The 13455-nt window shown below is 28.1% G+C and overlaps 2 pseudogenes across 1 annotated transcript; both read left to right on the top strand.

Moving 5' to 3' along the window:
- Nucleotides 1-280: 280 nt before the first annotated feature.
- On the top strand, nt 281-7094 carry LOC111300619 (26S proteasome regulatory subunit 6B homolog; annotated as a pseudogene). The gene is made up of 8 exons (XR_016329921.1): nt 281-452; nt 606-908; nt 1000-1128; nt 5348-5578; nt 5766-5924; nt 6068-6219; nt 6408-6491; nt 6581-7094. The product of XR_016329921.1 is annotated as a 26S proteasome regulatory subunit 6B homolog (transcript).
- Nucleotides 7095-7900: 806 nt separating this feature from the next.
- Nucleotides 7901-9521, top strand: LOC149513761 (tubulin-folding cofactor A-like; annotated as a pseudogene).
- The last annotated feature ends 3934 nt before the right edge of the window (nt 9522-13455 follow it).

Below are 13455 nucleotides of genomic sequence, written 5' to 3'. Positions count from 1 at the left end.
ATAATATGAGTTATAAACTAGTTAGATTAGATGACTTACAATGTGTGTATAAAAATTTCTCATACGTGACACGTTTGTTTACATTTTTACTAATATGATGTTTTTTTTTTCAATTATTTTTTAATAAAAAATCAAAATCGTATATAAGGTCAAAAAATTACAAGTATATCTTATCAAAAGAAAGTGTGAGCTTTACACTTTGATAAACCGGTGAAATTGAAAAGATAAGACACGTGTTAATTTTATATCAATTTTAAAAACGTAAAAAAAAAATAGATTGTACGATCGGCTTTATCTTGTGACACGCGTCTATAATTATTTGTTTATGTATTTTTAACATGTCAACCTTTTCATATTTGATTCTAACCTATGAGCAAATTTGGAGAGTAAACGAAACAATTGCTCCCCGTTTTCATCACTATAATAAACGTTTCAAATTGCATTTCAAGAAGGTAATCAGTTTCTCTTACTGAATCTTCCATTTTTTTTTTTGAAAAATATGAAATTGTTTTGAGCTATGATTTAATAATTTGAAATTTTTTCAATGTTTTGTCTGGAAAGAGAAAGAGTGATAATATTATACTTTTAACAATATATATGCACAGATATGAGGAGACGGATCTTCTCCAAGCTTCTCGCTCCAACTGATATTAGCAAAAGATTGGATATACCCACCAAGAGTCTTGCCTTCTTCCCAAGTAGCAGATCTCGTCCCATGGAGTTTCCAGTTCATGAAGAAGAGAGTAGTGGGCGCGTGTGGACGTTTGCTTGCTCGATCCGCAAAACAGGCTTCAAAAAGCCTGTTTTGCAGAAGGAATGGCTACTTTTTGTTGATTTTCATGATCTAAGAGTTGGTGATGTAGTGACAATTTATGAGCACGTATCTGAAGATGAAATCAAGTTGTTTGGTAAGCTTTTGCGTCGTTTATATTATCACTCTATTAAGGTTGAGAGAGCTGCACCCAATGATGATGCTAACGAAGCTGATGCGATGTAAAGTAGAGGCCGAGAGGAAGAGAGGCCGAGATTCGGTTTCTAGTATATGGATAGTATGTATTCCACGCATGCAATTTCCAGAATGAATATGCAACTAAAGACCTATGTTGCACATATAGTGCGCAATAGCAGGTATCTATTGCCTCCGCCTTCATCTCTCTATTGTTTGTTTTTGCATTTGTATTTCGATATTTAAATTTTAAAATTATTTAATTAGTTTTAAAATTTTAATTCTTTTAACAAAAAATTTTTTTAATCGAGTCACTTATACTAAAATTAAGATCACATATCATATTACAAAAATCATCAAAAAATTAATTAAAAAACTTATTGAAATGTGAAATTTCAGTGACATAAAGTTGTGTTATTAAAATTGTCAAAAATTATTTTTATCAATTTTAAAAATATTATAATTTTTAAAATACACAATCAAATGAAAAGGTATAAAATCCATTATAAATGTCTTGAAAAAACCTTTTCATGGGTATCAAATATGTCACCGAAAAACTATTAAAAAGTTGTCTAAAAAAATTAAAAATTTATATTGTAAAGTCATAAATAGAGAGGAACCATTATTTTGTCTACTCTCTAAATTTAATCTAATTGTAATTTTGATTGCTTAAAATCGGAGATTAAGAAATTAATTAATTTATAATGAATAGATAAATTCATTGACACGAGTCACATAAAAAGAAAAATCGCACGACTCTGATGTTGAAACTCTGAGTCTCGCGAGTTATAATAGAAGATAGCACTATCTTTATTTTTTTTTTTCCTTTTAGGACGCGTGTTTTTGCAATTTCAGATTTAAGAACTTTTTATAGTTTTTCTACATAAAAAACCTTTTCATATACGGCCTGCTACCTTATTGAGTTTAAAATTTAAAAAACAATAAAAATAGTAAAAAAAATGGCTGAACCCCGAAAGGAAGCTTTTCAATTTCACCGTATCGGGTTTATCAAAGCGTGAAGCTCACGCTTTCTTTTTGATACAACATGCTTCACTCTTTCTTTTGGTACAACATACGGTTAGTCCTTTTGGGTATTACTATGTTAGCACCCCAACTTCTAATTTTCTTTTTCTTTATAATAATTTTGATTTTTTACTAAAAAATTTAAATCTAAAAAAGAATTGAAAAGCAATTATATAGGTTTATCAAAGCGTGAAGGTTACGCTTTATTTGGATAAAATATGCGGTTAGTCCTTGAAGTTTTGGGTATTACTACATTAGTACCCCAACTTCTAATTTTTTTGTCCTTACAAAAGTTTTGATTTTTTACTAAAAAATTTAAATCTAAAAAAAGAATTGAAAAGAAATTATATAAATATTAGTAAAAATGTAAATAAACGTGTCACATTGTGAGAAATTTTACGCACACGTTATAAGTCATCTAATCTAACTAACTTGTAGCTCTTGTGTGAAATTTTTTTTTCAAATATATGTTTAAATTACAAAATTTATATATTTTTTACAATTATATCTAAGTTTTTAAAATTTTATGACATATATAAAATATAAATACATATTTAATTAATATCATAAAAATTAAACTTTACTATTATTATCTTGATCAAAATATTGAAAACAAATCTAAAAAAAATAACATATTAGATATGGAACAAAAAGTAAAAAAGAATTAAATATATATAATATTGGTTTTTTAAAATAGCATAAAAATAAAATATTAAATAAACAATTAAATAATAAAAAAATTTACATGCTTTCACTAAATTATGATTTTGATTAAAATATTGAAAAATATCAATTAAGAAATGTTTGACAAATAAAAATGAATTGAATATAAATAATATCAAAAGAAAAAAAAATCATTTGAGTAAAATAAACAACAAAATCAAAAAATAATATAAATTTTAAAGAAAATTCGAATATTGAAAAAAATGAGGTAGTACATATTATTAATAGAGTTAAAGTGATATGTATTTTTTTTTATTTTAAAAAGAAACTAAAGATAAAATATTGAAAAATTAAAAAAGTTAAAAAGACATGTGTGATTTTGAATTTAGAAAAAATATATTTTTAATTATTTATTTTTAAACATTTATAAAAGATCGATAATTTAATTTGGTTTTAAATTTAACATTGTTTTAATTAAAAGTTAATTACTTGGTTAGTGAATGTTTTGTCATATATTATTATCTTTTTTTTTTTATGTATGATGTCAATTTAACCCCACACCAAAATTGAATATAAAAGATTTTTTTTCACTTATTTTGTTCTTAATTATTTTCTTAAAGAATTTTTTTTATATAATTATCATTATTCTACATACATAATAGGACTCATAAAACATTGAAAAAAATATTATTGCAATAAAAATAATAAATAAATATAAGTATTATATGTTGTTATGGATTTATGGTCTTATTTAACTTATCAAAGAAAATCTTTTTATAACATTTTACTTAAATTTATATTAAAAAATAATTTTAAGTGAAAATAAAAGTTAATTAACTATGACACAAAAATCAATTGATTTAAGATGAAAATATTAAAAATATATATTACAAATCTAATAATAATAATAATTAATTAATTAATTAATTAATAAAAAAATATAAAACTTTAAAATTGTTTTATAATGTACTTATATAATTTAAATGTAACATAAAAATTATGTACATATTTTATAAATTTTAAATGAGATTTTAATTTTTAATTGGAATGATCTAAATAACTTTATCTTATTTAAATGAGGATAAAAATTATGAAATATTGAACATAAAAATATTTGAATAAATCTAATTTTTAAGATTTGAAACATTTTTAAAATTCAAATGATAAGGTTATTGGCAGACAATTATAATGAAAGAATTATTGTACGTGTCAAAAATATAAATTGTGTATATAAGATTATACATAAATAAATTTTATTGAATAATCATGTATCTTATAATATAATATTATATATGATATATGATTTAATAAGTATAAATATGAGATATCAAATTTGAATCTCAAATATCATATATATATATATATATATACTATTTTCATTAATTTGTTTATCCAATATTTTCTTAACCTTATAAATCTTGAGTCTATTTTTAAGGTAAAATATTACAAGTAAATTACAATCTCAATTAAATCATTTTCATTATCTATCAAGTAAAACATATTTAAAAAATTTAATAAACAAACAAATCAATTAAAAATTATAATATAAAGTTAAATTAAACTCGCGTGTGTGGTACTCCTTTTTTAACTGTCCAATCAGTGCCTATTTTTTATTTTTATTTTTTTACATATAAATCTATATACAAACTCATTAATTATTATTCATTTGACTTGCATATATACGAAGAAAAGTGTAAGAATTTAAGAATAATTATTGCATTTCTTTTATCAATTTAACTTTTTTTTCTATAATTTGTTAGTGGACTTAAAAATTCAGCCCTTGGTCCATGACAATGCTCTAAAAGCAAAATTGTAAAAGATATTATGCCTTGTAAGAGAAAATATGATATTGAAAAATTAAATTTTAATCATGTATGAATAAACAGTACATGATCAAAGAAGTATCGTGTGGCACTCTTTTAATTTTTTTAGTTTTTTCTTTTGTCCTTTTTAATTAATTTTTTTATATTTAACAAATATTTTTTTATAAATTTTAAGTTTTAAAAGTGAGATTCATTTGACACTAAGCTTTCTTTAAAAAAAAAAAAACTATTTTAGGGATAAAATATTATATTTATAAATAATTAAGATGTAATCTATGCATTCATCTATTCATTATATAAATTCTGTTTATTTTTACTTTTATTTGGCTCTCATTTGATATATTAATGTAGCATCTTATTTTTTTTTTTTTAATTTCTATTCTTTTTGCAACTTTTTTTTTGTTTTTATTTAGATAAATTTGTTTTAAAAATCTAATTAAGATGTCAACGAGGTACATTAATTTAAATATTTTTCATTTTATTTTATTTTTTAATTAAATAAAATTTACAATAAATGAGTCGATGAATAGGTAAAATAATTCGTATATGATGAATTTAAATCCAATTCAATAATTCGTAAAGAAATACTCACATTAAATTTGAATTCCTTTTTCAATTATCAAATGGAACCTTTGTAGACACCAACTACATATTTGGACCTTAGGTCATATTTGATACCTAAACCTTAACAGTATCAAATTGATTCGTGTGCATTCTTGTATTGTTTGATTGTTGGATATAGATTCTTTTGTTAGGGTCAGTCTTCTGCTGTAGACTGTAGTGCATTAGCAAGACTCTCTTTGAATACATATCTCTTTTTTGGAATAAAAATGATAATGGTTATGCTTTGGTGGTTGTTTCTGGCATCTGAGACCTTATTCTCTTCTCTTAGGATATTGGAGGATGTGACATTCAAAAGCAGGAAATTCATGAGGCAGTGGAGTTACCATTGACTCATCAAGAGCTCTACAAACAGATTGGGATAGACCCTCCTCGAGGTGTTTTACTCTATGGTCCCCCTGGCACCGGGAAAACCATGCTTGCAAAGGCTGTTGCTAACCATACAACTGCAGCCTTCATTAGAGTTGTTGGATCTGAATTTGTTCAAAACTATTTGGGTGAGGTAAGGGGATCTAGTAGTCATTTTTCTTTTAGTTTTCATTATTCAGTTCATCATTCACTAATTAATGTAAGACTTAGTTGCCTGCCATGATACTTGACTTTTGTTATTACTGATTCCGTTAATTATTGACCACTCTCTTCTTCTTCTATTGGTGGATAATAATATATTGAGCATTGTTTTGTTTCAGGGCCCAAGGATGGTTCGTGATGTCTTCCGTCTTGCTAAAGAGAATGCTCCAGCTATCATCTTTATTGATGAGGTAGATGCCATTGCTACTGCTAGATTTGATGCTCAAACTGGAGCCGATAGAGAAGTTCAGCGAATCCTTATGGAACTTTTGAATCAGGTATATATGAGTTGAGGAATTTGTTGATGTATCAATAAAGATGTTACGTAGAATATTATCCCTCAAAATATTTGAGGAGTTTGATATTTTAAATTTACTTGACCTTTTTTCTGAACTATTGCTTTTTCAACCAACTTCTCTAGATGGACGGATTTGATCAGACTGTGAATGTTAAGGTCATTATGCAACCAATCGGGCAGACACTTTGGACCCTGCACTTTTACGTCCTGGAAGGCTTGACAGAAAGATTGAGTTCCCTTTGCTTGATAGAAGGCAGAAGAGGCTTGTTTTCCAGGCAAGTAGGGCAATGTATAAATGCCTATGTCATCATTGTCTTTAGAAATTCTCTGTGCAATTAGCGATTGTCTTTATAGTTTGTGTATTTTCTTATTGTTCCTTTCTATCCGTCGTGGTTAGATTGTTATTAGGAAAAGTTACATTTTATTTTGTTAGCTGTGTTTAAGGTGATGTTTCCCTTCACAGGTTTGCAGTGCTAAAATGAACCTAAGTGATGAGGTGGACTTGGAGGATTACGTTTCTCGGCCAGATAAAATTAGTGCTGCGGAGGTTAGCTATGGCATATATTGTAGTTTAGGTCATAAATATTTATTTTATTTTTTCACTCATCATTAGGCATGCCCGTTTGATTCACACAGATTGTGGCTATCTGTCAAGAAGCCGGTATGCATGCAGTTCGCAAGAACCGATATGTCATACTTCCCAAGGACTTTGAAAAGGGTTACAGAACAAATGTGAAGAAGCCTGACACTGACTTCGAATTCTACAAATGAAGAGATCTTGCAGCTCGGCAATTGCTCTGATATTTGTGGGATTGTTGCTTATGCAAACGTTGGCATCGATATGGTACGTGCCACTGCCACACTCACACTAGTCAAACTGTTTGTGGACTTGGGAGCACAACAGCTACGCCGCCATATTCTGATCATTGTCAATTGGGACAAAAAAAAAAAAAAAAAGAGCATGCTATGATGCTATTGATGGATCATGGATAGAATTTTCAATAACAATTAGTGTTGCTCATGTATAATAATCAATCTTTTTAAAGTGTTGATATTGGCTTTAGATTTTAGATTTGTTTTTGCAGTGTCCAAATATTTTAAAAACCCAATCATAGAGGACCGGCTCATTTCCTGATTTGTTATTTTTGGTTCAAAGCTCATGGATACTTTACTAGTTAATATGATTTTAATTTATATAAATCGTTTTTTTTAGTTCCAATTTAGAATAAGGATTATTATCTTATTCACTGTGGAAATTAAAAACTCCACTAGTGAGGGTTTTTAGTTGTCACGATTATTTAAAAAAATAACTATCTTTTCTGCCGTTAACGTCAATTTTAGGCTCACTGCTGCTTAATTTCCAAACTTTTTTCTCTCTCTACGCTGCTTCCAAACTTAGGAGCTTTCTCTCTCAACCTCTCGTCTCTGACCTCTGTTCGTCTCACTAATTTCAATTTCTCTTTGCAAGGTTTTTTAATTTTAATTTTTTTCCATTTAATAAACCTTCTGAAGAATCCTTGAAGTATTCCCGCGCTATGAGTATCTCTCATTTTCTCTTTCTTGTCTTTCTTTTTACTTTCTGAAGCTTCACTTCAACTTTCAGTCCTCTGATTTGCAGATCCCCTCTCATATGTATGTATTTTTGTCATGCTTTGGGGGATTTCTTTCCATTTACCAAACAAGATTGACCAAGCCTGATCTTTACAATTTTAAAATAATAATAATAATAATTTTCTACCTAATGAAATGTTTACTTTTCTCTCCAAAAAAATCTAAACCATCTGTTTGGGTTCCTAGAAAATGCAAGGAAACTAATAGTAAAAGTGATAATAGAAATGTAGGCTGAAAGGATAAACTATTTATTGAACCAAAGGAATATGGTATATATCTTTGGATTTATGGTATGAAAATCAATAACAGAAAGCATTTGGTTTTTTACAGTTTAGTCATGGGCTCATGGCAACAGTTAGATATCTGAAAATCAAGACATCAACTTGCAAACGAATTGTTAAATAGCTGCAGGTTGAAAAGGAAACTACAAAAACAGCTGACATGAAAGAGAAATGAGCTGACCCTTTTGACCTCAAGCAATAGATGTCACTGTCTCCAATTGTTGCTATTTAAGCGTTGTTTGGGACAGTAAACTTACTGTTGAATCTATGAAATCCCATGTTATTTTTCATTTAATATTTGTTCACCTACTAAAAATGAGTATCTGTAATTTGGAATTTCTTCATGTATATTGTTTTCTATAGATATAAATTTTTATTTGGTGGTACAGGAAAATGTGCTGGTAGATGATCCCTGATTATCGCAAGCGGCTAGAGGCTTCATTGGCTGACCTTAATGGAACTTTGGTATTGTACATTTGTATTTGATGAAGTTATTCTCTTTTTGAATTCACTGTTAATAAGCAATGATGTGATTCTTTTTCATTGTTTGTTCTACAAGAGTCCCATTGATCATCCCAATCAGGGTTTAGTATACCAATGACTTGGTCCTGATTGAATTTGATTTAAAAGTTAGGGATGGAGAATGATATTCAATATCATTTCATTAGTTCTGTTTCAGTATTGAAGTTTGTTGTGCACCAAAGCTGGATGGTCTGATGATCAAATCCATTGCACTAATCCATTGTTGAAATATATATTGCCATGGCCTTTGCTAACAGATTGTAGTTCTGATTGAAATATGTCCGGATAGGTGTTGTTTAGGGGTTTTACCAAACCCCGTGCTCTTGTGATAGCAGACAACATGAATGTAGTTGAGAAAGGTGCCCCATATGTACACTGTTTATAACCGAATTTGCAGATATCTTTTAGGTACCAGAAAGGAGCTCTAGGTCCTCTCATTGGTTGATAACTGACTTTCAATACTTAAGAATAATTTGGAAAAGAAATGGAAGAATTCTACTCACTTGTGTTTTAGTCTACATGTTTATGGCATTTGGATTATAACCTTTGCCAGTTATACTTGGTTATTTTTGGATTTTCTAATTTCCTATCAAGATAACTTTATATATATCTGATTGAAGATTAGTTAATTAGATGAAGTTTGTCAAATTACATATTTAATTTCAGGTTTAATTGGAGGAGGCAAACGAGAAGGAAGGCTCGTAATTTGAAGATGCTCGCAGTACCATAATAGAAGTAGAAAAGTTGTTTCAGACAACAGAGGCTTAGTGACAGCTTTATTTAGTGGCTGTAACCCAAAAACCTTGACATAGATGGTTAGAGATGATATAAAGCCGTTAATTTACTCAGCTGGGATGACTGCTACCAGTATGCCTACAGAGCGGAAAGTACTTGAAGAGATTGAGCGCAGAGCCAATATTGAAATGTCATCCATACTATCTAGCCAGCGGTATAGCACTGAGAATTCACTTTGTTTGAGACTTACTATGCCTCATCTTCATTTGAACTCCAATGAAACACCTTCTGGCACATAAGTTTGTACTGTTTCTATTTCTAGCCACAATCAGGGAGTATCGAATGCAACTTGGATGTCTTTTGAACTTTGCATCTTGCCTGTAATGTTCTGACATGTTTCCTAATTTAATCCTAATTTATTGAACAAATGTTTCCTAATTTGTCCAGTGGTTCATTCATTATAATAGTACAAACTCAACTTTAATCTATGAAACTTTGCAAATGATAATTTAAACCGTTAATTTTGAATTCACTTTTCCTAACTTGATGCTTAAATCCATAACACCATTAAATCAAAGAATGGGTTCGGATAACAGCTTCATCATTTGGTTTAGTGGTTACAGTTAATAGTTGAACTGGAACAGACATTAGATCATGACGGTAACCCTTAGGCTATTACCACAACTGATGCAGTTACAGCATATGAAGCCCTGTTCGAGGTTTGAAATAGACCTCTGGAGAAGCTTTTTCTTTAAATTTAAATTAAATAAATAAAAATATTTTTATTAATCAAATAAATAACATAATACTTAAGCTTCAATCATTATAATGTCTCAAAAACCACCTTTTGCTTAATTATTTTTTTTATGTTGGCAAAAACAAAAAAAATAAAAAAGTTATTACATAGAGTTTGTGATATACTAATTCTCCAGAATGTGGTAACTTGAAATCCAATTTCATCTTTCTATGGAAGCATATTTGGTAACATATTTAAAATATCATTTGAATAGTCAAAGCACATCATGAAAGACTATAAGAAGAAAAAAAAAGAAAGATCAACATACCATAAAATGTTAGGGTTCAATCATATTAATAGTGCTAGAAGTTCACATTGAACTAAACTCGTTACTGCAATATTCATAAGACCACATAAATAAAAAAATGTTAATTTTAAAGTTAAAAAAGATAGAACAAAGGAAAAAAATGGACTTAGTTTGATTACTTACTTTAATTATTGATACTTACCACAAGTATGCTTTGTATGACTTTTGCGATTACAAGATGGATATGTCTTACTCTATTTACTACTTTTCTCAATGCTACCTTTTTTCTTATTGAAAGAAGACGTCTTATGGTAACATGTAAAGAATCTTGTAAAGTCATTCCAGCAAATAAAATATTACTATTATTGCTCTGAAAAACTACAAAATTCATAATAAAATTTAGGGTAAGTTATATAAAACTACCTTGTGGTTTGAGGCAAATTTAAAATAATTTCTGAAGTTTAAAAAGTGACGCTTAATTATTTTGTAATTTATTTTATTATTTTTTTTCCTAAAATCATTACTTTTTTCATTACTTTTTATTTTTTCCCTCATTCTTCATCATCAATTCATTCTCTCTTTCTAAAACCAAATAAATTTTCTCTATCTAAACTAGAAGTTCTCCATCTCTTGATTTATCTTGCATCCTCTCTTAAACATGTACTAACACGAAAATTAAAAACCACCTGATGACCACTTTGATTGATGAGATCAGGATCGTAGACCTAGACTGAAGAACGACCCTATGTTTCTTTTTACCATATCTTTTGATTGAGCTTGCCCTTGAAATGTCTTCTTTTTTAGTTCTTCTAATAGGTATGATTTTTTGGGGAATTTACCATTCTTGTGCCATAACTGAGTTATGGGGTTTGAGCGTTGTTTGGGTTTTTTAGTCTCAAAGATCTTGTTCTCGTCAAAAAGGACCTCTATGTGGTAATTAGGCCTTATTTGATACAACAATACAAAATTCAATCCTCAAATTTCAATTATATGAAAAAAAAATGCTGCCAAACAATGGAAATGAGGTGAAGAGTGAACTTGGATTTTGTGATCTTTGAGAAAATGATGATCAAAAGCTGGTTGGTGAAATATGTGAATACAATCTATAAGATCCCCATCTAGGCTCTATATATATATATATATATATATATATATCAAGTGCGATAAAGAAATACATTAAAACATCTTTAGCATTGAATTTTTTTATTTCCATAATAACTGTTTGGAAAGAGGAGAAAAGAGATGATCAAAACTTAAAATGGTAGCTTCAAAAACTTTATTTTCACAAAAAATTTAACTACCCATTAACATTTATTTCTAGTTTGGTTGTTGTCAAAATTACTACCATTTATTTAGTTTTTTTGGTTTTAGAGAACTTTATTGGTCGATTTTAGAGAAAGAATTTGTCTAATTTTAGAGAGAGAATGAATTGATCATGACGAAGAAGTAAAAAAAAAAAAAATGAAAAAAGTAACAATTTTGGGTAGAAAACAACAAAATAAATCATAAAGTAATTAAGTATTATTTTTTAAATCTTAAGGCCACTTTAAATCCGCCTCGTACCACAAGATGATTTTATGTAACTTACCTTAAAATTTATCTTCCTAGCTTTATCAACTTCAGCATTCTCAATGATCAAATTATTGAGTTCCTCACATAAGTTTTTGATACTTTGAATTACATGATTATAATGCTTACTTGATCTTATTGCTTTTTTAAAAAGTCCAAGAAAATATACAAAGTAACAGTTTTGGGTAGAAAAACAACAAAATAAATTATAGGATAATTAAGTTTCACTTTTTAAATCTCAGGAATCATTTTAAATTTGTCTCAAATCACAAGGTAGTTTTATGTAATTTATCCTAAAATTTAACTTCCTAGTTGTATCAACTTCAACGTTCTCAATGATCAAATTATTAAGTTCCTCATACAAGTTTTTGATACCTTCAATTACATTATCATAATACTTATTTAATCTTGTTGCTTTTTTAGATAGTCGAAGAGAGTGTAACATAACACTGTTGAACCACATAGTAGATGATTCATTGATCTTATCAACATTCATATATTGTCAAATTTTTGGAGTAGCATTTTTCTTAGCATCTCTTGTCCACTTACATAAGATGTATTAGGAAGGTAATGAAAATACTTATTTTTTAATAAAAATTGCCTAAACCTGTTGACACAAAATCTCTATGAATTCAAATTTGTGGCAATTACACATGATATCTTTAAGTAACACGTTAAAAATTACCATGTAAATAGGCTTTTTCTTACCAATCTTATGCACTTTTTATATTTTTGAATTACCATTGACTTCAATTCGATTAGCAACATACTCTTGAGAATGAATCAATTCATCCTGAAACATTTTAAATAACTTTTTTGTATATATGAGAGATGTTTTAGCTTTCAAGGGATATAATATCTTTAAAATGGACTTTAAATTCATAGTCTTGAAGTTTTTTTCATGTTTTTTGTTGTATCAAGCATCTAGTGCCTCTTCAAATTTACCACAAATTTACTAATTGAAGTACTAACGTTAACATAGTCCTTGAAAAATTTATTTAAAATTTTATTTCTTTGAGTTGTTGACATTCTAGCATAAAATGTGTTATGTTAAAAAACAGGCACCATTTGTCATAAATGAAATAAATTTTATCTAGTGAAGAAATACTTGTAAATTATATGTTTTCATAACTCTCATCCAAACATCTTTAAACTTACCAGGTGTGATTGTGTAATGAACTCAATTATTGAAATCTTTTTTAAAATAAGGATTTTGATGGTAAACATGACTCAAAATTTCGGGAAACTTCTTCTTGATATGCCAAATACAAATATGGTGATTTGCATTAGGCAAAACTTTTGCAATTGCATTAATAATTGCTATATCTTGATCTGTGATAATTGTTGCTGATGGACATCCATACATAGCTTCAAGCCAAGTTCTTAATAACCCAATTAATGTTTCTTCAATTTTATCCTATAATAAAGCACATCCAAATAAAATGGAAGAAAATGATGATGATTCACATTGGCAAAAGGAAGAAAAAGCCTCTTATACTTATGTGTTAAATAAGTAAGACCATGTCAACAAAATGTTTATATGCCATCCTAGATCTTGTGTCTACCCAAAAGCAATTTGCAAGGCAACCATCAATATTAGTTTGAATTACATAAAAAAAACTTGGATTTTTTTATTGGCAATCATGAAAATAATCTAACGTTATTCAATCATTTCCTTTTTCCAATTGCTTTTGCCTTCTACGACTTAAATAGTTAAAAATATTACACTCAATCACATTAAGATTATCAA

Source organism: Durio zibethinus, chromosome 18, assembly GCF_047325235.1.
Source record: "Durio zibethinus cultivar Kanyao isolate XHJ-2024 chromosome 18, ASM4732523v1, whole genome shotgun sequence".
Taxonomy (NCBI): Eukaryota; Viridiplantae; Streptophyta; class Magnoliopsida; order Malvales; family Malvaceae; genus Durio; species Durio zibethinus.
Note: the sequence above shows the minus strand (reverse complement) of the source record. Positions and strands in the feature narration are given on the sequence as shown.